Source organism: Kogia breviceps, chromosome 10, assembly GCF_026419965.1.
Source record: "Kogia breviceps isolate mKogBre1 chromosome 10, mKogBre1 haplotype 1, whole genome shotgun sequence".
Taxonomy (NCBI): Eukaryota; Metazoa; Chordata; class Mammalia; order Artiodactyla; family Physeteridae; genus Kogia; species Kogia breviceps.
In genome coordinates, this window is record NC_081319.1 from 39,258,854 (window position 1) to 39,279,472 (window position 20,619).

At 49.1% G+C, this 20,619-nt stretch overlaps 1 protein-coding gene across 9 annotated transcripts in view; it reads right to left on the reverse strand.

Moving 5' to 3' along the window:
- Positions 1–14,534, reverse strand: part of DAG1 (dystroglycan 1) — a 64,100-nt gene extending 49,566 nt beyond the window's left edge. The window contains exon 1 of one of the 9 annotated variants that reach the window (XM_059075401.2): positions 14,335–14,534. The gene's annotated coding sequence lies outside the window, so the exon portion shown is untranslated. Of the gene's footprint in view, positions 1–14,015 lie in introns of all 9 variants that reach the window. The other 8 variants (XM_067044173.1, XM_059075402.2, XM_059075394.2 and 5 more) reach the window with 8 other exon arrangements.
- Between the last annotated feature and the right edge of the window lie 6,085 nt (positions 14,535–20,619).

The following is a 20,619-nucleotide window of genomic DNA, read 5'->3' on the forward strand; positions in this document are numbered from 1 at the left end:
CACCCAAATGTCAGCTTGGCTTTGAAAATAATCTATTACTGCCTGCCTGCTCTCTAAGGTCCTCTCCCTGATCCCTCACATCACTCTCTAAGATGGGCTTAGCCCCCCCACTTCCCTTTATGATGAATCAGAGGCACACTGACTGCAGTCACTTGCCAGGGGCGTGACCCTCAGCCTCCCCAAATCACATTTTTTTCTGAAAAATATCAACTGAAGGGAAATAACTTCATCACTTCTCCCTTTTTTTTCTGGTCAGTGCAATGACAGGGCCCATACCTCTCTCATCCATTGCCAGATCCATTCCCAGGGCCTAGCACGGTGCCCAGGACATGACAGTGACTCAAAAACCACCTGCTGAATGAATGAACAAATAACTGAAACCCAGCGACAACAGGGTCTGTCTGCTGGGTGCCAAAAGACAGTCCCCTCCATAGTTCATGGGCTAGCCTGTCTTGCAAGGCTGCTTAACAGCCAATATTTCATCTTAAACACTTCCTAGATCAAATTCCTTTTTTAACTTTTTCCAATCATAAACATATATTCATTAGGTAAGCTAATGCATGTAAAGGACCTGACACAAAACACACTACTTAAAATATATATACAAAATACAAACAATCTTAATCCAGCCACCCATAATCTCTGATGGGTGTAGTATTTCCATGCTTCAGACAACCTACAAGAGCAGACTAGCTAAGGAACACGGACATCACTATGTATACCACTGGGCATCCTGCTTTCTCCACCCCAGATCTAAATCTGAAATAAAACTGCCAAGGTCAATAATCCGCCCACAATGACAAGGAGTCTCCAGTGACTGCAATAGAAATGGACTTACTTCCACAGCAGAGTTTCTTCTCTTGTACTGAGAATAAGCTCTGGCACAGTGGCCTCCTCTGCACTGCCCTGCACTGCCCCAGGACTACTCCCAGGCTGGGAGAAGCCCTGTGGGCTCTGCTTCCCCTCTACCCTATCAGAGGATTTAGAGTGAGCATTTAGAGATTTTCAGCTCCCCGCTGGTGGTATCATGTCATTTTCTTATCTGATAACAGCCAATAACTTTACCCTCACCTGCCTCTAAAACAAAGATCAGAGACCAAATGCCTTCACTATCTGGAAATCACCTGGAGCCTTCTCCAGTGGGAACCCACAGGCAGCTCCCCCTGAACACAGATTCATAAAACCCGGTGCCTTCATCATCTGGAGGCTGGAACCCCATTTTTGTCTTTAGGATAACTATCCTCTGCTCAGAAGTTGAGCACCGGTGCCTGTACCCTCATCTTCCTCCCACCCCAGAGCTCTACGCTCAAATTGTCCCTCAAGGAGTCAAGGAAGCCCAAAATACTTCAGGTTTCCAGGGAGGATGCTGACTTTACAGAGTAAGGTTCTGACATTCCAGACTGAGCTCATCCTACTATACAACAAACAAAAAAGTCTTAAAATTTCTGTTCTAAAGAGTTCCAACACTACAGCTCAGCTGAATTACATGCTCCAGGTACAGAATCTGCTGCTGCCCAACGTTCAACCAGAAGCACTCACTTGCTCCAAGTCTCTTAAAATGCATCTGTTGACTGAAAAGTCAAAGTTACCTATTATAAACTACCTAGGCAAGAAGTCATATGGTCACATGGGGAAAAAATAAGTAGAGTTGTATCTCTTTGAAAACCAAGGGCTTTTCACACCAGACATGCACTGCTGTTGATAACTCAAACAGAAATAAACATTATACAAAAAATGGAAACAAAGCACTTCCAGGCACTCAACTCAGGCAGCAACCTTGCCAGTTCATGCTCCTTCTACTGCACTGGTGAGGTTCAAGAAAACAAACCTGGGCACACAAAGAATTTCCAAAGAAACTCCTTAAAAATATAAACAGTGCTGTCTAGTTAACAGAATCCTTGGTCCTCAAACTATTTTTGTCCTTTATTCATCTTGATGGGGCCAGTGCCTCCAGGATGATGCACCCCAATAAGACACCACAGCACTCGAATCTCCACAGGTGGGCAGCTTCCCTGGTGGCGCAGTGGTTAAGAATCCACCTGTCGGGCTTCTCTGGTGGCGCAGTGGTTGAGAATCTGCCTGCCGATGCAGGGGACACGGGTTCATGCCCCAGTCCAGGAAGATCCCACATGCCGCGGAGCAGCTGGGCCCGTGAGCCATGGCCGCTGAGCCTGCGCGTCCGGAGCCTGTGCTCCGCAATGGGAGAGGCCACAACACTGAGAGGCCCGCGTACCACACACACACAAAAAGAATCCACCTGTCAATGCAGGGGACACGGGTTCGAGCCCTGGTCCAGGAAGATCCCACATGCCGCGGAGCAACTAAGCCCATGCGCCACAACTACTGAGCCTGAGTGCACACCTAGAGCCAGTGCTCTGCAACAAGAGAAGTCACCACAATGATAAGGAACCGGCGCACCACAGCGAAGAGTAGCCCCTGCTCGCCGAAACAAGAGAAAGCTCGTGCAGCAACAAGATCCAATGCAGCCAAAAATAAATAAATAAATAAATTTTATTTAAAAAAAAAAAAGCTCCACAGTTGAGCAAGCAGTCAAGCTAGAGCTCCTTTCTGAGAGGTATCAATGGGCTCACATCTAAGGCCTTTTTTTCCTCTAATAAGATACTACTCGGTACATATAAAATATAATCTATTATGTATGTAATTATAAAACACAATAAAAAACACCCCTGAACCAATCACTTAACCTAAGAAATATGTCCAGCCTTTATTAAATATTGGACTCTCAGTTTACACTAGAAAAAGGACAAGTGTAATAATAATAAGTAGCAATTGGGCTTCCCTGGTGGCACAGTGGTTGAGAGTCCACCTGCCAATGCAGGGGACATGGGTTCGTGCCCCGGTCTGGGAAGATCCCACATGCCGCAGAGCGGCTAGGCCTGTGAGCCATGGCCGCTGAGCCTGCATGTCTGGAGCCTGAGCTCTACAACAGGAGAGGCCACAACAGTGAGAGGCCGGCGTACCAAAAAAAAAAAAAAAAAAAGTAGCAATTATGGAGAGGGGTAGGGCATATTACTAGGAAGTTTTTATTTCCTCCCCAGCAGCCTATGGGGAGGATATTCTATCCCAATTTTGCTGAGGCAGAGAGGTCAAGGGCCTTACTTAAGGCCACATCAGGATAGGAGGGTTCCAAGGGACTCAGTACCTCTGGTAGGTTCCTTCCTCAGGCTCGAGTTTCTACCGCTGAGGGTAGTCAGTGTTTTCATTGTCCAACCTCGTCACACTTGTACCAAAAATCTTGCCTGTCTTGCCAAAAAGCAAGGGCCTTCAGTGGGTAGACCTCACCTCTTGGGAAGTCATGACCCAAAAGACCATAGCATGACCAGACACTATCTGAAAGAACAGTTCTCCTTTAGAAAACTCAATACCATTTTATAACAAGTGCTGGCATTTGCAGTGTGATCTCAGCATGGCAAATATGTTTTATTCCTTTATTTGATAAAAACAAGTGCCACTCCCAATCTTAAAACAGAGAAGGAAACGTATCACTCTGATCAGATAACAGGTTAAAATAGGCTAGATTTTTTTTTCCTGTAATAAAAGAAAGAAAAAAAGGTAGAAGGAAGGCAAACATCCAGGGCACTGCCAGTGCCAGCTGCTCCTTTCACAAGACACTTCCAAAGAAGACAAAAAAGAAATTGTACATATTGAAGCATCATGGAAAGAATGGAATTTTTTTTACTGTGATCAAGAACAATTTCCAGGACCATTCCAAAGTCAACCTACCTGAGTTTTAGAGGAGCAAATTTCTCAGCAGCCTTCCATGCAATCAATATAGACCTCAAGTAGAAAAGCCCTTCGCCAATTCCAGAATGGCCTGACTAGGCCTCCTCCATCCCCGCTACCAGCACCACCAACTCACTCACCTACCCTTCACATAACCTGCTAAACAACAGCTGATCACAAATCTGGCTCCTTATCTGAAGCCAACACCCCCGAAAGAGAAACAGCCAGTGACCTCTATCTGTTCACTCATCAAAACCAAAAATATCTCATACATTTTTTTCCAGGGACACACTTGCCTGGGGTCAGGAGAAGAACTGCCTGATGGGTAAGGCAGTCTGATATCAGGAGAGAGCTCCCATATCCAGAACAAACCTCTTTTTTTAAAAGTTGAGGGGCTTCCCTGGTGGCGCAGTGGTTGAGAGTCTGTCTGCCTGCCAATATGCGGGTTTGTGCCCTGGTCTGGGAGGATCCCACATGCCACGGAGCGGCTAGGCCCGTGAGCCATGGCCGCTGAGCCTGCGCAACCGAAGCCTGTGCTCCACAATGGGAGAGGCCACAACAGTGAGAGGCCGGTGTACTGCAAAAAAAAAAAAAGTTGAGTCTCTCTGGCTTCCCCTACGCCATATTCTGGCATTTCACATCTTCAACAAGTTCTACAGTTGATTAAGGCCAAAATAAGTTTTTTCTTTGCTTTATTGAGATATAATTGAAGGCCAAAATAAATTCAAAAAGCAAGAATTTGAAGTCCAATTTCATTCACAAATAGATTAATCCTATGCTTCCCAGTGGATTCAGAACACTGGGCCTCCCCAGTGGCCTGGAGGAATTGCCCAGCCTCCTGTGACCTGGCACTCAGTCACCCTTGGGAGCAGCAGGCCTGCCTCTCCAAATACGGCCTGAGATCTGCCGCAAGAGTGAGCTCAGGCCTGCAAAGGGGTCCACAAAAATGTTTACCAAGACTGACAAACTTAGAGGACAGCCCCAGCAGCAAACAAAACACAAGCACCATCCCTCAAAACACTCCTGAACAGCAGGGCAGCATGTGAGGAAATGACTGCTTGCTGGGCTTCTGGCCCCTCAGCACCCTATAACCACAGCAGACCAACAGAGAGGCCACGGCAGGCCTGACACTTAAGTGGAGGGCTGTGCACAGCCCACAATGGGCCCCATTCTCCCTGGAAGCTCATGGCAGGAGGGCAGAGGGGAGGCCAGGACATTCCTTCAACCTCTCACATGGAGGGAAAGGGCACAGGCAGCCCAGGGCATCAGAGGCCTGCATAAGAAGAAAGCCTGAGCAGCCATTTTCCTATCCAGCTGCACATTTCAAAAAGGGCCCCTCCTAGAAAAGCAGAAGGGAGTCCTGAAGTGCCAACTGATTAAGTCATGCGAATTAGATGACCTACACAGGAGTCCTCTCTCTGGGCAGCAGTGCCCAACCAGAAGGGAAAAAAAAAACACCGCCACTCAGGGTGTTGAGGGGACAGGGGACCCCACAGCCCCTGTCAGCCCGGGGCTGGTACTACAAGCAGAACAATCAACTTTTCCTGCTGAAGATTTCTTCCCAGTGCCAAGGAATCCAGCCACTTTTTAAACTACTTTTAAAACTGGAAAAAGCACATGTTCAGACTGGCAAACACAGTATGTTAAGTCTATACTATTGGGACTTCCCTGGTGGTCCGCTGGTTAAGAATCCACCTCTAATGCAGGCGACGCGGTTCGATCTCTGGTCGGGGAACTAAGATCCCACGTGCTGTGGGACAACTAAGCATGTGCACTCTGGAGCCCGAGTGCCACAATTAGAGAGAAGCCCGCTCACCATAACAAAAGACCCCCACATGACACAATGAAGACCCAATGCAGCCAAATAAACAAACAAACAAACCTTTTTTTTTTTAAAGTCCATACTATTTATTGACCTTTCTGACAAAATACTGTGATCTCTTCCAGGTAAGCAGAAGCAACAGCTGGTAGCACAATCCAGAGAAGGAAAGGAGACAGGAATCCTACTGTTATCTATTTGTGACTTTAGTGAATTCTATTTTTAGATCTTTATTAAACAGCTTCTCTTCTAGTCTCCTCTTACCAAATTTCTCTCCTCAGGCAATTCAATCTTCCCAATATTGCTCAAAAGTCTAAAAATATAAGACGCTTATTCAGGTATGCTTAACATAACAGGTAAAGCAAAGTTCGCTACACTTCCTTGTTTTCCACAAGACCCAGAATCCACCCCTGTTCAAGGGCTATTCATCAGGCTGGTCTCCACCATTAAAAAATCCAGTAAGCAAGAGACTTCTCTGGCAGTCCAGTGGTTAAGACACCATACTTCCAATGCAGGGGGCATGGGTTTGATCCCTGGTAAGGGAACTAAGATCCCACATGCTGAGGCAAGACCAAAAAAAAAAAACAACATCCAGTAAGCAAGGATGCCTGAGGTCAGGGCAGATCCGATGCAAAGACAATCTACCAGCCCAAGCAGGAGTATACACAAGACATTTACAGTGACGAGATGCATGTTTTATGAAAGCATTTCATAGTATAATAAGGGCCTAGAAAATGGATGGTATACCGGGTGCTGAGTAACAGCCAAATAAAAAGGAACCAGTATTTGCAATTCCATTATTAACTTTATCATTTTTCTTGGCAAAAACTGGTTAGCGAATCAACCCAGCCCTGGAGAACAACTAAGCTAATTAAAAGAGGCATTTATGAAAACCAAGGCAGAACTGGTTCACTTCTGTCATAGACAGCCTTGGGAATCTTCTTAAGTAATCCCATATCAACCCCTGGAATTCCTAGAAAATGTTCCCAGTACAGTGAGAGGTAAAACACAGACAACCATAACATTTGCCAAAACAAGCATCTTCCAATTCCACGAATCTGTTTCAATACATATTAGAAAGAACTCTGTAAGCAGTGCTTCTTTTTTTTTTGCAATAGGCAGGCCTCTCACTGTTGTGGCCTCTCCCTTTGCGGAGCACAGGCTCCAGACACAAAGTCTCAGCGGCCATGGCTCATGGGCCTAGCCGCTCCGCAGCATGTGGGATCTTCCCGGACCAGGGCACGAACCCGTGTCCCCTGCATCGGCAGGCAGACTCTCAACCACTGTGCCACGAGGGAAGCCCAGCAGTGCTTCTTGTTTGTCGATTCCCATACTCCATACATAAAAACTCAACATTCACAGAAATGAAGAGCAAATGCCAAAACAGACCAAGCTGGGCACCGGCCTCTCTTTCCCTAAGTGTGACACATCCTTCCAAATGTTTCACTCATCCTTAAGCTCCCCTCAACTGGCACACTCCCCTATACTTAGGGTATCCAAGGGCTGTGACTGCCTCAGGAAGAATGAATCTGTGGCTACACATACCCCCAATGGCAGAGAATATCGAGTCTAGGCCTCTACGTGACTATAAAAGCTGCATACCCATGCAAGTCACAGAAAAGGAACTGGGGGAAATGTACACAGTGCTTAAAAATGAAAATCAATAAAAACCTGCCTTACTTGATGTTATAGATGTGCTCCTCCAAAACTGTAAGTCACACTGCACTTTTTTCAAAAGTTTTACATTTAATATTGCGGTGATAAAAAGATTCTAAAAAAACTTTATGCACAAAGATGTTAACTGCAACATTATCTATTATAACCAAAGTAAGATTAGCAACCATGTAAGAACTGGGGACAGGTTAACCATCAAAAATGTTATATTTATAGAACAATGATCATGCTATAATGCTGGGAGGACAAAAACAAGATTAAAAATTAAATTTACACTCTAACCTAAACTTAGTAAAAGTGTTGCCCAAGGGCCATCTCTGGAGGACATCCAGGAATCAAGGGATAACGGCTGCTCCTAGGAAAGGGAAGCATGGACTTAGGGGGTGGGTGGAAGAAAGATTTCTTTCCCCTGTACAATCCTTTTGAACTTTTTGAGTTTGAAACATGTGTTAGCATTTCTTATTTAAAGAAAAAATAGAGTTGGGGGACAAGAGATTTTTCCCTTCCTTTCTACTTTTTTCTTCCACATTTCTTATTTTAAATATATGTATTATTTAATACAGCTTTTCCCCCACTAAAGTGTCTTAAAATTCCGTGATCATTTTGCCAAGTACGTGATTATCCACCATCTTTCTTTCGCAGAAATCTCCCTTTTCAAGTACCTTACCTCACCTTCTAGTGCTAGACTGCTTTAAAAGCCTTATCTTGGGGGGACTTCCCTGGCGGTCCAGTGGTTTAGACTCTGTGCTTCCACTGCAAGGGACACAGGTTTGATCCCTGGTTGGAGAACCTAAGATCCTGCATGCTGTGCAGCACAGCCAAAAAAAAAAAAAAAAAAGCCTTATCTTCCTGGAGAACAGAGGCCCTACAGGAAAAGAAGGAACCAATATTGGTGAAAGCCCACAACCAAAATAGAATTACATACACCACAATGACCACCTCCAAAGGAAGTGGGGAATGCCACTCAGTCTCCCACCCACACCACCAATTAGTCACCCTTTATTTATTGTCAAAGGGTAATAAAAAAAACGAAATGTATTCTGTAGAGTCAATCCAGGCCCCCAAATTATAAACAGCTTCAAAAATATAAAATTCCAATGTCTAAAATTTAGACAGTGGTATTTTCAAAGACAATTAGCTCAAGAAGGTATAACTGAGAAGCAAAACCTCAACACTAGTAAATGTACCCCATGATGTACAGGATAAAGGCATTGTCATAGAAGTGATTTTTTAGGGACTTCTCTGGTGGTCCAGTGGGAAAGACTCTGTGCTCCCAATGCAGGGGGCCCGGGTGCAATCCCTGATCAGGGAACCAGATCCCACAAGCGTGCCGCAACCAAGAGTCCACATGCCGCAACTAGGAAGTCCGCATGCCGCAACTAGGAAGTCCGCATGCTGCAACTAAGACCTGGCACCACCAAAATTTTTTTTTAAAACTGATTTTTTATATTCAGTTGATTATTCCCACTAGAATCCTATTTTTTAAATATAAATTAAGTCAACATACTGCAAAAGTTTCATTCAGATTTACTTCACTCCAACAGAGAACATACAACAGTTTCACCAATTTAGCCACGCTCTGTTTATGATATTGTACCACAGCATCCCATCCATCCTTCCACCCTGGACCCAAAGCAAGGCTAAGAAAATGCTTAGCTATCAAACCTAAGAAACAGGAAAATAGGAAACCCTATTCATTAAGGCTAAATTAAGCACTCTAGCTGGTGTAATTTTGTAAACTACTCTAAAATCCTATTTATAGAAACTGCTATCTGAGCAGTATTACTGACTAATGATCAGAGTGAAGAGGGACTGTCAAAAGGCAAAGCAGGTTATGCAACTCACAGGAAGACTGCTTTAAATCAATACCCAGAGGCATGCGCAGATAAAGACCTAATGGGAAATGACCAGATCAATCAGTTGTATATTCAAAACCACCATCACCTTATTCCAGAACTGGAGTGTCAACACAGGAAAAGCAGAGAAAGATGGGGGCTTAAGAAGCAAGAGCATAGGGGCTTCCCTGGTGGCGCAGTGGTTAAGAATCCGCCTGCCAATGCAGGGGACACAGGTTCAAGCCCTTGTTCAGGAAGATCCCACGTGCCACGGAGCAACTAAACCCGTGTGCCACAACTACTGAGCCTATGCTCTAGAGCCCATGAGCCACAACTACTGAGCCCGCAAGCCACAACTACTGAGCCCACGTGCTACAACTACTGACGCCTGCGCATCTAGTCCACAACAAGAGAAGCCACCACAACGAGAAGTGTGTGTACCCCAATGAAGAGTAGCCCCTGCTGACCACAACTAGAGAAAGCCCGTGTGCAGCATTGAAGACCCAACGCAGCCAAAAATAAAAAATAAAATAAATTTATCAAAAAAAAAAAACCCTTAAAAAAAAAAAGAAGCAACAGCACAATAACACTGGCAAAGGCACAGAAACACTTTAACATGGAGGAGGGAGAACACTTACTCCAGAAAAGGAGGGAGAAATCCTTGACCAATATACAGGACACACTGAAGACCATACTACCTGTATTCTCACTTTGAGTTCCCTTAAGGTTCAATACTGTACACCCCACCTGAGTCCACTTCGATGTTCACACCACCATTTCTTTCTCCTTTGATATTCTGGAAGCCTCCAGCTTCCAAGCGGTCATACTCTGCAGTGGCTCAAATCTAAACAATGTACCCCAGAACCTGGAATACTGAATCAAACTTCTCATTGCTGACTTCCTATACTGGCTAGGAAAAAACTCATGAGACTTCACTCTTATTCTTGCCCATCCACAAAATGTATCTGTCAACATTTGCAATTCCACTAGGCTAGTTATGTGCCTCTTATCAAGAAGGCTATGACCAAAAAAACAAAACACCAAAAAACCCAACTTAAAAAAACAAGCACAGGTAAAAGGGCTCTAACTTCACACCATCACGGGCCACCTTTAGTTTGCCTTGCACAGGTCAAGTCTGTGAACCAGTGGCAATTCTTTAACTGAATCCAGTCTAAAGCTACATTACGGGGGACTTCCCTGGTGGCCCAGTGGTTAAGAATCCGCCTACCAATGCAAGGGACGCAGGTTCGATCCCAGGTCAGGCAACTAAGCCCACGCTCTAGAGCCCATGTGCCACAACTAGAGAGAAGCCCGAGCACCACAATGAAGAGCCCGTGAGCCGCAACGAAAAGATCCCACATGCTGCAACAAAGATCCCCCGTGCCACAAGTAAGACCGAACACAGCTAAATAAATAAATAAATATTTTAAAATAAAGCTACATTACACCCACCATGATTCTGAGTATCCAAAACTATAGACATTTTAAGTCAAACTATTCCTCTACCTACCAAGTGGGTCAACAAATCATGCTTTCTCTTTCATAAGTTCACTTCTTCCTTGCCATCTTACCTGCCTGCCACAAAGACTCAAGCCTTCCCCCATTCCTGCAGTCTAGGGGGCCCCTCTTTTTTTTTGGCCACACCACTCAACTTGTGTGGGATCTTACTTCCCCGACCAGGGATTAAACCCAGCCCTCCACAATGAAAGCACAGAGTCCTAACCACTGGACCACTGGGGAATTCTCTAGGGGCCCCTCTTTATTTGGAGTTTCTCAAGTCTTCACCAGTGCTTGGCTGATGCAGCCTTACAACCTCATCTTGTCAACCTCCTGCCTCTTCCACTCAGTGGTAGTCCCCTGCTGGTATCAGAACCATTCAGGTCCCTAACATCTGCTGAACTGGCTCATCTTGAACCTTCTTTATCTCTCTCCACTCCCCTGCTGACCACTGTTCTTGTTCAGATCCAGTGTCTCCCCCACTGGACCACAGCAGTAACCAACCTGCCTCTGGTCCAGCCCAGCCTCAACAGTCACAGTGAGGGCTCACTTCTTAAAACCCAGAGCTGATCCCATCATCACAGCTGTGCTCCGAGATCTTCAAGGTTTCCTGTACATAACACCAAACTCCTCCACGTGGCATTCTGACTGCAACTCAACCTTCCAGAACATACAAAAACAGTGCCCAGTCTTCTCCCTCCCACCCCTTTCCTCTGCTCATTTCTTCTTCCACATAATTGTGACCTTCTTGCCACCAATTAAACCACTAACCATTATTGAAGGTCTAGTCCAATGCAGTTCTTCCCTAAAGTCTGCCCTCTCCAGCCTAGGACCCAAGTTCCTTGGCTTACTTCAGCATGGTACCCAGAGCAACCAGCACAGGCCTCAAGAAGGCTCTGACAAACCCTAGGTTTCTGAAAAATGGTCCCTCACCCAGAGCAACCAGCACAGGCCTCAAGAAGGCTCTGACAAACCCTAGGTTTCTGAAAAATGGTCCCTCACATGTTCCTAGAGTTCCATGTGGGATCACTGATCACCTTCCCATATCGTCCTGGCATTCTGCCCACCATCAGACACCTGGGCTTGGTCTTTGCCAGAGAAGGACCCAACCGAGGCCACCATTATTAGTATGATATAACAGAAACACAGATGGGTACAGCCAAATGTTCAGCCTGGGTTCAAATCCTAATTCTGCCACATGACAGTTGTGTGACCTTGGCAACATTCCTTCATCTATGACTCGGTTTGCTAAGCCACTATAAAGGATTCTCATAAGCATGAGCAACGGTGCATATAGAGCAGAAACAGAAGGCCCTCGAATGTGGCTGATGTAGATGGGTGTCACTGGCCCAGAGCACAGGGAAGGGTGGAACAACTGTGAGGTAAAGGACTGAGCATGCTCCCATCTGCCTCAACAGGGATGAACACACATCTACTCTCAGGGGTTAATATACCAGCCCTGCCCAAGAGGAAATGCAACGCCCACAGTTCAAGTGAGAAATAAGGTTGTTTAAGGTTTTTAACAAACAAATGCCATGCTTCTCCTTTTCTAAATAATCCCAGTCTAAGTGGCCCCAGGGTCCCTCCAAATCCTACCATATTCAATGTTCAAGAGGCACTAGCAAACTTGCAGAAGACGTGGTTTAAAGCCTTGGTCATGCTAAATATTCTGGCCCACACATTCCTGAATGCAGTCTCCTCCCCATCACAGCTTGGTATTCCCTTTGCTCAAACTCTTCAGCCAGTCTCTTGAGCTGGCTCCTTCTCCCTCATCTCTCCTCTAAGGGCCAACCTCAGAGCCAGAGGTCCTTTTCCCATCCCCTCCGTGCCACTATCTATGCGGCCACCAACAAGATCTTTCTAAACATGGGTCTGGACCATGCCACTCAACTGAGGAAAAGCCTTCCCAGACTCCTGCACCTTGACTATGAAGTTTGAACTACTAACCACAACAAGAAAGGCCTTGGGGTCCCACCTGTCATGTTGGAGGACTCACGTGCGCTACTTTAGGCACTCATACACATGTGGTTCTCTGTGTCCGGAACTTGCTGTCCCCCAGCTAATTTCTGCTGGCCCTGCAAGCCTCAGCTCAGGAATTCCCTTTCTCCTCAGGCTCCCAAGCACCATCTGAGCACACTCAGTGGGCAGACACTATCAATCGTAGGTTCGCCATCCCCCACTGTCCACGAAACTGAGTTCCTTAAGGGCAGACCCAGTCTCTTTTACATGTGTCCCCTGGACCTACAACAGAATTTGGTAAGCAGTGAAGCCAAATATTTGTTAAATAAATGAATGTATTTTGCTAAATCAATTTTTCAGAGCAGTAAAGACTGGCTCTCTGCCTCTTTCAACAGAGGCACGTAACAACACAAGCTTTCATGTTCCAACCAGCTGTTTGTTGCCTATATAGTAATTCTTACTCCTACTTTCTTACAGTATCCCACAGACCTTAAACAGGCTCATACCATGCATCCAACTCCCTCCTCAAATCTCACTTCTCCAAGAAATGGCTCCTCAGCCTCCTTTAAGCATGTAGGCCAGGAGCTCTTATTACTTGACTCCAAGGCAAACAAAGTTCAATTCAACTTCTCCATATTCAAACTATGCCTCCAATGTTCAATTCTTTTTCTAATAAAGGACATCCCAAAATTATGTCTCTGAACGCTGAGTATAGAACAACCTGATAAAGTTACAACATCCCATCTACACCAAACTCCAAAACACCTGGTAGCACATCCAACTCTTTATCTGGACTTATGTCCTATAAACACCACCCTCCCTGCAAAGTTTGGCTTCCATGCCAGGAATCACGTCTACTCGCTTATTTAGGGAAACAGCAGGCCGGGCTCTTAAGTTAGAACTCTAGGCTATAACCGTGCTGTCCCAGGTTGTAGCTCTCACCACGGCAAAACTTCATGATCATCATTAAAACTAATTCTGAAGTTTACAAATCTAAAAGCTTCTCAAGTCATAGAGATTAAAATATGCATTTTAAATTAGTAGTTGAGTTCGTATGAAATTAACTCGGAATTTACGGCAGAAGGATTCTAAACCGAGAAAGCATTTTCTCTGGAGACATTTTCCAGATATACCCGCGGGTGAATATGGTTTTCCAAACACCAAAGAAGCTCAAGTGTGTATATGTGTGAAGGGGTGACCCCAAGGCTCTGAGCGGCTCAGGATATAGCGGCTGCGGCGCCTCCTGAGGGGCTCAATGCCCCATCCTAGGGCTCTGGCCAAATTGGGCCGCGCGACCCTCTGAAGAAGTCCGGGAGACAGTCCGCGGGCCGCACACGCCCGCGACCGCCGCGCGTTCCCTGGAGCGCGGCCCGGGCTGAGGCCTGGCCCACCGCCGCGGCGCGCAGCCCGCGGCCGGACGCCCCCAGACTTCGCCTGAGGGGCCGAGAGCAAGGGGCGGTTCTACCCGGGCCGCGTCGCCGCCTCACCCGCAAGGACGTCCGCGACCGTGTCCCCGCCCCGGGCCAAACAGCGAGAGCAGCAGCAGGTGTTCCTCGGAAGGCTGGGCCAGCGACGGAAATGGGGGCCTGGCCTGCCAGCCTCGGCGGCAGTGGACGGGCGGCGCACTCACCGAGCGCCGACGGGCGGGCCGCGGCAGGTGCTCGCTCTTCCCGCCCGCGAGACGCCGCCGCCACTCCCCGGGGACTCCGCACGAAGCGCCCCCCACGCCGCCGCCGCCGCCGCCGTCGCCGCCGCCGAGCCCGATGAGCTCTAGCGCCGCACCGCAACCTCGGCGCGAGCACGTACCCGGCGGTGAGGGAGCGCGAGGGCGGGGCGCGCGACCGAAGCCTAGCAACCCCCTGACACGCGAGTGCCGCAGCCAATCCCGCTGCCAGCTCCGCGCGGCGCCGACCGGCAGTCCCCGCGACGCCCGCTTCTGCCTGCGTCGGCCGCCCCGCAGCGCGCCGCACCCGCGCACAGGCCCCGCCCCCAGCGCCGCTCTGCTTATTGGCCCGCCACGCCCCCGTCTGAAAAGACACGCCCCATCCTGGAAATCCCGCCCGTGGCGGGCCAGGTCCTTACCCGCGACACGCCCCGACCCGTCCGGGTTACCCGGAGAGCTCAGGACTGGGAATGGGGGCGGGGCGGGCTGGTGGGCGCCCCGGGAGGGCGCCCCGCCCAACCTCAGGCATGTGGGCCCCTGAGAGGCATCCAACCTACCCCGGTAGTCAGGCCCGATAACTGGCCCGGCCACAACTGGCCACCCATAGACTGCCTTCCGCCCTCCTGATTTCTGTCGAACGCAAATCAGGTAATTTTAAGACAAGAAAACAATCAGGAAGCGTCCTCCAAATTGCGAAGGATGATGGCCCCGTTGCCCGACTCTTATACTGATGAGGAAACTGAGCCGAGGGCCGAGGGCCGGAAGGGCAGGAAGCCTGCCCCTCTCCGGGGGCCTAGCCCCCAGCAGGCGGGGGTGTCCGGGAAGCGCCTCAGGCCTGACCCTCGTCCCCTCCTTCTGCCCTGAACACCCGGAATCCGGTGCCTCCTCAGCCGCCAGAAATAGCTCTGACCCGCTGGCGCTGGTCACTCACTCGAGGCCCGCATTCTTTCAGGGAGTTGGGGGAGTAAAGGGCGGGGAGTTACTGCTGAGGTCTGTCTCCCTTCAAGGGGAGGGTCCTAAAAATGCTCTCACTCCCCAGGGCTTACCTAGGCCCACTATCTCAAAGACCCCCGACAGTTACTGTACGGGTATGGGGATGGGACCCGTGGTGGGCTCTGTTCCCCAAACCCTGTGCAGGATGTGACCATTCCTTCCTGGGCCTGTGGCCAGGCTGGAATTCCAGGCCCGCACTCTTGTCAAGAGTACATTCTGAACGCAGAACGGGCTGCTGCCTGCCAGGGGTTCCTCCCGGAATTCGGACAGCCCTGGGTCTCCCCTGCTTTCTCCCGCTCTTTAGGAAGGACTAAAAGAAGCAAATTTCAGAGAGAGCAAAAAGGAATGCCTCATCTCTCAAACACACATACTTGTTTGTGATGCGTTATACTTAAATGCTTAGGCTCCAAACTTCATTCACACAGACCAGAAAAAGAAGTAAAAACCAGGGAAAAAGCCCCAAATTATCCCTTGCATGTTAAAACTAAAAAATTTATGGCCTTTCAAATCCAGTTCTAAAATTCTTCTGCTTCACATAGGCTAAAAATTCAGCACAGGGAGATCAGCTCGGTGCTTTGTGACCACATAGAGGGGTGGGAGGGAGACGCAAGAGGGAGGAGATATGGGGATATATGTACATGTATAGATGATTCACTTTGTTATAAAGCAGAAACTAACACACCATTGTAAAGCAATTATACTCCAATAAAGATATTTTTTTTAAAAAAAGGCTGGGGCTTCCCTGGTGGGGCAGTAGAGTCCGCCTGCCGATGCAGGGGATACGGGTTCGTGCCCTGGTCTGGGAGGATCCCACATGCCGCGGAGCGGCTGGGCCGGTGAGCTGTGGCCGCTGAGCCTGCACGTCCGGAGCCTGTGCTCCGCAACTTGAGAGGCCACAGCAGTGAGAGGCCCGGGTACTGCAAAAAAAAAAAAAAAAAAAAGCCTGAAAATGTAGAAAATTATTTGGGTTTCTAAACAAAATACATTCCTTCCATTCACTCCTTCAGCTTGCAGAGTTTCCCTGCCACCCACAAACGCACACCAGACACTGCTTTGCAGCCCTAGGTTCTGCTGGGTATTTTAGTGTCTGACTGTATAATTTTATATATATATATATATATATATGTTTTCCCAAAACAAAGGACAACAGTGAGTACAGGCCTCATCCCTCCTACCATCTACACAGAAACTGCTAGCTGCTCTTTAGTCCTCAATGACCACCCATGGATACTAGAGTAACTCCCCTTCTTCATTTTTGGCACTGGTCTTGCTAGATGAGGCACCAGGCCTCACTCTGGACTCCAGGGTCCCAGCACCCCATGCCCAAGCTCCCCCAGAGCTCTGGCCACGGGAAGGTCTGTACCTCAACCAGCTGGGGCCAAAAGGTGGGATAGGCCCTTCCTAGTCCTAGTCCTAGGAGGAGGGGAGCAACAACCAGAGTTTGCCTGAAGCCCTTACAGCCAAATCCTGCCTCTCCAGGTTTGGAACTCACTTGGAGATGCTGTGGTGCCAGGATGGCCCCAATGCTCTCCCCCTTCCCCAGCCCTCCAGCCTTGGCAGCTCTCCCCACAAGGCCAGAACAGATGTGAGCTCTGGGTCTCATTGCTAGCTTCTTTTTTGTCTGGAGTTGGGGTTCCCCCAACCCCCGTTCCTTCAGGCCCTAGAAGGCAAGAGGCCTGGATGGCCAGCCTCTTGGGGCCTAACCAGCGCCCATGGAGCCCATAGAGAGAGGTGGACAGTCTTCATGGGCCCCTAGTTTGTGCGGGGGCTGTAAAGTCAAGGCCCTGTTACTCCCTATAGTCCTGAAAATTGAAACCTTTCCTCTCCCGGGGCTCCCACAGCTCACCCTAGGGTTCAGCACAAGGTCCCCAGTGCCTCACCCTTGGGAGCTATTCTGGAACCCCAGCAGTGCCTAGGCCATCCTAGATCTGGCTTGGTGTTCACTGCCAGTTGGAGAGCACAGCCAAGAGTGAGACCCGGAGCACACCCAAGAACAGCTGCCTAAAGGGCCCACGTGGTATGGGCTCAAGGAGAACTGATCAAGAGGCCAAGAATGAGGCTATTTAGGCATGACAGTCAGCCCTCAACTCTCCTGGCCATATAGCCTCCAGTGCTTCCTCCACCCTCCAATTAGACCCCCAGCCAGAGGCTTCAGGAAGATTATCAGATTGAGGTTTGTCTTTCCCACTAGAGTATGAGCCCTTGAGGCCAGATATGTGCACCTGCTTGATCTCAGATTGCAATGATCACCTAACAGCATGCACATAATAGAGGCTCAATTTCTGTTTGGAAAAGAAGGAATCAGGGGATGCTGCCTGCCTCCCTTCTTGGTTGGCAGTTATCCCCAAGGGTCTAAGCCTTGTACAAGGCCCAAAGCAAATGTCCCAGTGCTTACTTGGTGTTGATATGGTTTAAGCTAGGGCCTTGGTTCTAGCTCAGGTGAAATCCAGCAGACACCTACATGGACCAAACTTTCTACTGGTCCTAGGCTTCCAGGCTTTTATCATTCTGGCATATTCCCAAGGAACCAAGGGCCAAGGGCCAGTGCCCAGCCTCAGACTTCGAGGGGGAGGGAGGCTCCTGCTACTGATCCTCCCCAAGGCCCAATGGAGAGGGGCAGGGGTCAGTGCTGGATGAGGGTGGAGGCTCCTGGTCCAAATGGCAGGCCTGCAGGTCTGCCTGAGGCAGTGGGCTGGCAAGCAAGGCCAGCCAAATCAGGGCAAGGGAGGGGTCCCTTTTGTCTGGATTTAACAGAAAGCAGATTGTCCAGCAGCTCTGGCAGAAAGAAAGGGCTGATAAGTTCATCCTGGAGAAACTGCTAGTAGGCGTGTTTGAGGGTCAACACCAGTCTTCCCAGAAATCAGCTCCTTCCCTTGCAGGGACCTCAACTGCAGCACTTCCACCAGACCCCTTCATACATGTCTGGCATAGGGCCTTCCTTTCTAGTCAGCCAGGCAGCTGCTTCTGCACCTGGCCCTCCAGGAACATTCCATGTCCTGTGGGGACAGGAACTCCACAGCAAGGGTGAGGGTTGGTCAAATGAATAAAAGTCGCCTCTCCCCTTGGTGGGTACATGTCCACTGCCCTCTCCCTCAGTCACATTCCACTCCCTTTTGGCTCTGGGATAAGACAGTCCCCCAAGGCCAACTTTAGGTGATTATTCTCAAATCACTGGGCCTGTGGCCTTGAGCACTGGACTAAACACCAGATTAGGTCTGGTCTGGCCGAGGAGCCAGTAGAGGCAAGAAAAGCTGAGGGGCATCTTTGTTAATTTTTTTAGTCACTGACCAGCTAACCCCTAAACGCAGAGTCTTGGCGGAAGCCACCCACAGTCTTTTTTTTTTTTTAGTTTAGTTTAGTTATTATTATTATTTTTTGGCCACGCCATGCAGCTTATAGGATTTTTAGCTCCCTGACCAGGATTGAACCCAGGCCCTCAGACCAACACTCTTCTTGTTCAGCCAGATTAAAAGTCCCTTCTCCACGCTCAGTCATATGTCCATGTCTGGCCCAGAGTTTGGCCAGGGCTCCTCCATGGCAAAAAGACCTCTCCTCTCAGAGCTGGCCTGAGATCTGGGAGTGTGCCTCTCATCAGCCTCGGCTCCTCTCAGTGGCCCCTTAGCCAAGAGACATTAACAGGTTACCTGACAACCACTGGTTCTGACTCTGCTCTCATGGCTAATGGGTATGCCATTAGAACACCGGAAAGTGTTGAACCTGAGTGGACAGACAGCCTTTGCTCTAGGCTGAGTGCTGACAGATACAGGCAGTGTCCCTGGGAGCCTCACCTGTGGTCTGGGAAATCACCAGCATTTGGGGGAGGAGTAAGAAGGATCCATCCAGGCATCTTGAGGGGAGCTAATAAAGGATAAAGAGTGGATGTTAGCAGATCAGCCAAACCTCCAGGTGTGTCCATATGAGGAATAAACCACTGCTGCGACCCAGAGCTAAGTTCACTGTGTGACCTGAAATAAGCTAGTTGCCTTCTCTGAGCCTGTCCCTCATCATCAAGTGACGTCATATGTGGGCTTCAGATTTGCCTGCTCACTGAGAGTGACAGAATATCACTTTATATGACTGAATCAGGACCAGTGTGAAACATGTCAGTGTATTATTAATCCAGAGATATTTACTGAGTCAACTGTATGCTGGAAACACAGCAAGGGATAAAAGGAACAAGCTGCTCTTGTGGAGCCCAAATTCTAGTGTCATAAGCTATACAGTAAATAAGTAAATAAAAATGTAATAATCGGGATGAGAGGGCCGGGAGGGGCCAGGAAAGTCCTCTCTTTGAAGGCAGAGCCCGCAGGAGGTAAAGGAGGAAGTCCTGGGGTTTTCTAGGGAATAGACAACAGTGAAGGCAGAGGAGAAAGTGGACAGATGGGTCTGAGGAAACCGGGAGGTCACCATGGCCTGAGCAGTGAATGGAACACTGAACAAGGGAGAAAGAGTGACTGGTGGGAGGGCAGGCACTGGAGCTGGATTTAATCAGGCTTGGGTTTGCCAGAAGTATAGGATCCCAGAAGCAAGGGGCAGGGAAGCTGAAGGGTGGGAGCAAGGAGGAGGAGGAGGAGGAGGGGAGTGGGAGAGTGCCCTCAGGCCTCCTGGAAGGAATGCAGTGGGGTGAGGAATGAGGGGGCAGCAGCTTGGCCTCAGCCCTGGAGCTCCTCCTTCCCCTTGGAGGTGGGGAAAGGGGTGGGAGACCAGGCAGGGGAAGGGGCACAGATGGGGATCCCAGGGGGAGGGACAGCAGGCACCATGGAAGTCAAGTCAGAACAAGCATTTAGAGAGAAAATTTCTCACTTTCCCTGCCTCCACCTTCCACAGGAATACAGAGAGGTCAGAGAGGCAGCACCCCTCCTTTCAGCCCCAGAGGAAGAAGGACCAGTGGGGAGGGAACATGCCTGTGGGGAGAGGAATGGCTTGGACAGCTCCTGGTATGCACTGTAGGTAAGGGCTTTAGGACAGACCATGCAGAGCCCACCAGAAAGGGTCTAGCACCAACCCTTTGAGGAAAGGAAGCACCTGGTCTGGGCCAAGGTGAAGGCGGGGAAAGAGCAGAGGAGTGTGTGTGTTGGGGGGGTGGGAATGTCCTGCCCCAAGACAGGTTCTGGGCGATCCCCCCCCACCCAACTCCCCTGGGGCTGCTGCCAGACAAAGGATTGCAGGAGGCCCTCAGGACACATGGGGTGTCACCTGGCAGGCACATGAGGCCTCAGCCAGCTGTCCCATCCATCTCCCTTCTGCTCACTGATCAGGACTGGTAACCTTCAAATCTCCCTCCCTGCAGCTGCCACTTAGCCGAATGGAATGGACTGAGGTCCTGGCTGAGGTTACCCAGGGATGGGCAGAAGAGGGTCTATATTCATCAGATGGGTTCAGTCGGCTGAACTTGACGAGACCCCAGGAACCAGGAAGGCCTGGAACAGGGAACT